Source organism: Neovison vison, chromosome 11 (assembly GCF_020171115.1).
Source record: "Neovison vison isolate M4711 chromosome 11, ASM_NN_V1, whole genome shotgun sequence".
Classification (NCBI taxonomy): Eukaryota; Metazoa; Chordata; class Mammalia; order Carnivora; family Mustelidae; genus Neogale; species Neogale vison.
The window spans coordinates 57771597-57776433 of record NC_058101.1 but is presented as its reverse complement, the minus strand read 5'-3'; the positions used below and the strand labels follow the sequence as shown (position 1 = coordinate 57776433).

Below are 4837 nucleotides of genomic sequence, written 5' to 3'. Positions count from 1 at the left end.
AACTTCCCAGTAGGCCTTCCCCAATTCTCCCCAAGGGGGAAGAGTAAGAGTGCTAAATAAATACTCCACACACACCTTCCAAAGTCACCACAGAGGTTCTATGGCCTCATTACCACTAGACACTGGTAAACTCTATCCACTAGCTCCTCTGAAAGAGCCCGCTAAGTGTCTTTCCCACAGTCCTACAACTAGGGGAATTGGAGTGACATTTTAACTGAGGAGAGGAGAGGGAGGTGAACCTCATTATTGCAGGATGTGGGTACAAGTCTAAGTTTAACACATGACACTGGGTTTGGAATGGGGGGCCGAGGGGGGTTCATGACTACTTAGCAGGAATGAAAGTCCTTCTCTAATGCCATCCAGTGAGTGGAAGGGTGCCTTGTAATATCCAAGCTAGTGTGCAGCCCTGGGCTACCCTTGGTGTTTGCTGACATGGCTAGGGGGTGGGGGCGGCCACAATCTCTTTCTTGTGATGTTTGGCTAGAGTAGAGCAGCTACTATCTAGAAATTATCTGATATGAGACTACCTTTTTCTTGGTCTTTTGGTTTCAGAGAGCAGGCTTTTGTTGGGGCTTTCTTTTCCCTGCACCGATTAGCTCTCCAGTGTTCTAATTTCTCCAATTCCAATTTTGGTACATGCAAGGCAAAAAGAAAATCCAAGGACATCATTAACTCATTCCTTGGGTTCTTATGCCCCTAGACAGTTTGCCCTCTTCTCTCACCTAACAGATATTCTGTGTTTGCTTTATACATGATGTCTGGGGTTATTAGTTGTACTCAGTGGGAGGAAGAGAGAAAAATCATCCATCTTCATGGAAGTTGAAGTTATAAATATTCATCTTTATTAAAATTTTATTATAAAAAGTTTTAAGTCACATTAAATAAAATGCAAAAGCTAGAAAAAAGAAGTTTAGATGATTTTATTAATATTAACACTGTAATCACATACAAGATTAAGACTTGCAGGTGGTACTTATTTGTTCATATCTGTAGCAAAGGCATGTATATGTCTGGTCAATGATCCAAACTAAAAAGCTAGTCTTCATAAGCAGATAGATAACTGCCTCTGGGAGTGTGGTTTGATGCTGCTAAGTAATCCAACCTTCCTCAAATAAATCCTTTCTCTGGCTAGTGCATAGCATTACTGGGCTTAAGCTTTATCCCCTAGCTTATGTCTATAATACCTGTTGAAATATAGACATCCATGGAGAATATATGGTACTATTCTAGACCCCAATAGTGCTTCATGCTGTGAGAATTTACCACTAGAGAGGAGCAAATAGATTCTTAACAGAACCAAATAGATATGAAGACTGGTCATCACAACCCCCCAAATAAGTTCTTTTAGACACACATACATAGCCACATATATAACCTCTAAAAATACAACCAAATGAACAAACAAAAATCCCCAATTTAAATGGCACTTTGGATTATAACTAATGTATTTGTTGACAGCTGCTCCGTGTTTTCAGAAGGTGCCATGAAGTTGGGTACAATAAGTCCTCCCCACTAGCTGGAATAAAGATTTGGTCCTCTCTGTTTTCTTGAAGCCAATTCAGGAGCTAAGCTCAGTAAGTATTTATTAAGCACTTACTATGTGACAGGCACCAGATTATGTACTAGGGAGAGGAATATATAAATCACTTCTCTATGCTTTCTCTTATTTGATGGCTCTTACACCAAGGAGATGCTTCTAGGAAATTGGCTTTCTTTATCATTCATCTGTACTGCACTTTAGAAACTGCTTTCCCTTATCTGAACCCATTAATTCTTGAAATGAGGTAGAAATCTCACTCATGTTTAATAAACAAAGACAGTAAGGTCGGGGTGCTTTGGTGGCTCAGTGGGTTAAAGCCTCTGCCTTAGGCTCAGGTCATGATCCCAGGTCCCGGGATTGAACCCCTCATCAGGATCTCTGCTCAGCAAGGACCCTGCTTCCCCTGCCACCCGCCACCCCCCACCGCCTGCCTCTCTGCCTACTTGTGATCTCTCTCTTTCAAATAAACAAATAAAAATCTTGAAAAAAATAAAAAGACAGTAAGGCCCAGAATGTTAAGTGTCTCACCCTCAGTCCCCAAGCAGGAGAATTAGAGTGGGGTCTTAAATAGTGGCCTTTAACCCCCAAGCCCAGGACACTTTTCACACCACACTACAATACTCCTTAGCTCCTGAGAACCATATCTCCCCACAAGATCTGTCAGTCTTGGTTAAAATCCCACTTTATGATTATGTTCATTTTTCTAAACCCTTCCCCCAAACCAAAAACTCCACGAGGATGGGAACTTTATCATTATAACTTATTATCATTTTACACATCTGTCCTTGTTGGCATTCTATTAATATTTGTTGAATTAATCTCAGTGACTGCCAGAAAATCTAGATTCTGAAATGAAAAAATAACCTTTGATGCTTCTCCTTGTGATCAGTCGATAAGGTTCAGTCTCTTCCTAGTTCAGTAAGCCCAGATAAATTAATAAAGTTCTCTTAGCTTAAGGTTCTTTATGGAAAATGAGCATAATAATGCTTACCTGATAAGGTTGTAATGAATATAAGAAATGATAAATGGTAATTATTATAAAATATGGTTTGGAGCCAGTCATCTTCCCTTCCTTCCCCCACTGGATAGCAAACTTCATGAGGACAGGAATATGACTACTTATAAACCATAGCACAGTGTCCTATACTTATCAGCCACTGGAAAGAATTTGCTAAATGAACGGGTAAAGAATACAATACTGCAAAAGGATGTTTAATTATCAGTGTTACAAAATATTTAACTTTACTGAGAGCAAGTTGATACCATATTTTGGCAGTTTAGTAAATCTATGTATATCTTCTAGACTAAAATAAAATATATGATCACAAATCATTCTGAATCTTCTCACTTTAACACATTTACTCTATTATTTATTTTACTTTTGAAGTCCCCATCAGCTGCCTACAACCTGCCTTTATCCTTTCCTGGGAACTAATCATTCATTCATGCATGCAATTAACATTTACTGAGCACTTACTGTCTACCACAAACCAGGTTGCAAAGATTCATAAGACTCTCTCTCTGCCTCTAAAGGATTTATATGCTACAAGGAAAAACCAATGCATAAACAATTTATAATTAATGGAGGTGTTATGATAGAAGTACAAAAAAGTGCTATGGTTATAAGAGTGATTCATTCTGCCTGGGGAGTTTGCTTATGGGAGCTTACATGTAGGGAAGTGATTTTTTTTCTCTTTGTAAACTAAGTTGACTTACTGGGAATAAAAATAGTTTCCATTTGTGTAATACTTTGCAAAATGCTTTCACATCCATTTATTCTTTTTATCCTCACAATGAAAGCTCTATAGTTTAGTGATATTTTAAAAAAAATAGAGTCATCAAAAAAGGTCTCTTAGAGGCCAACAAATAAATAATATGAAAATTTATTTGAAAGCCCCTAGGTAGATGAGACAAGCCAAATCTGGAAGCAAGACTTTGTTAAAGTTTCAGAGAAATCATTCCAAGAGTTAATAGTAAAAACCCATTCCTTTCTTTTCTTCCTCAGTGCCATCCCTGATCCAACACCTTGTTTGTGAGTTGTTGTAACAACTTTCTAAGTTGATTCCCTGATTTGTATCTCATTTCCCTCCAAGCTATTTCCTACACGGGCCACAGATGATAATTTTTACATACAGATGGAACCATGCATCTTGCCTGCTTATAGCTCTTTTATCCCATAGATCTCCTCATTCCCTGTACTATTAAGTCTGAATCTTTTTGCATAGCACATGAAACTCTCCATTGTCTAAACCTTCCAAATTCTTCAAATTATTTATTGGCTACTCTCCTTCAACAATTTTATTGATTTTGTTCAAAGCCATCATACTGGAATGCCTTAGCTCTCTACCTCTTTGTCTGGTAAAATGATGATAGGCGTAGCAAGTGTGCACTTATTGCTAGTTTTATGGTTTTATTAACACAAATACTACATGTACATAAGCTGTCTAATCATTTTCTTCACTGAATAGCTTGGCATTGGGATTACTGACTTTGAAGGTCAGCCAGGCTGCTGTTTCCACAATGGTTTTGTGATCCCTGGAGGAGACATTGAAAGCAACCTCTGCACAGAGAGATTTGTTGCACATTAGCAGCATTTCAAACTCCTTTACATTGTGGACTAGGAACTTCTGGAAGCCACTGGGCAGCATGTGCTTTGTTTTCTTGTTGCTCCTGTAACCAGTGTTGGGCGTCAAGATCTGGACCTTGAATCTTCTGCACACCCTATTGTCAGTGCTTCTGGGTTTCCATCAGTTGCTCTTAATTTTGACACATCAGTCTGACTGGTGCTGGATAAAATTTTTGGCCTTCGGTTTAATGATCTTACTCATCAGTGGAGGTCTGAGGGTGACCATGATGCAAGTAAGAGATGGTTGTCACCTCCACAGGCAGCAACAAGGAAGAGAGGGGTGAAAGTGCTTTTTTTTTTTTTAATGTTGTTCATATGTAGACTTACTTAATAGTTAAGTCTTGGCAACCTGATCTGGCTCCTTTTTAAAATTTTTTAAATTTTAATTTAATTTTAATACAGTTTGGGAACCACTAATCTAGTCTTTCTCTTTTTTTTTTTAATATTTTATTTATTTATTTAGAGAGGGAGGGCATACATGAGCAGGAGGAGGGGGAGAGGGAGAAAGAGCATCTCAAACAGACTCTGCTTTGAGCACAAAGCCAAACTCAGGGCTTAATCTCAGGATCCTGAGATCACAACTTGAGCGGAAATCAAGAGTCTGATGTTCAACCAACTGAGCCACCCAGGTCCCCCTAGCCTTTTCTCTTCTCTAGGAAAAGAAGGAAAAG

The 4837-nt window shown here is 38.7% G+C and overlaps 1 pseudogene; it reads right to left on the bottom strand.

Moving 5' to 3' along the window:
* Positions 1–3984: 3984 nt before the first annotated feature.
* On the bottom strand, positions 3985–4443 carry LOC122889797 (annotated as a pseudogene).
* Positions 4444–4837: the final 394 nt, after the last annotated feature.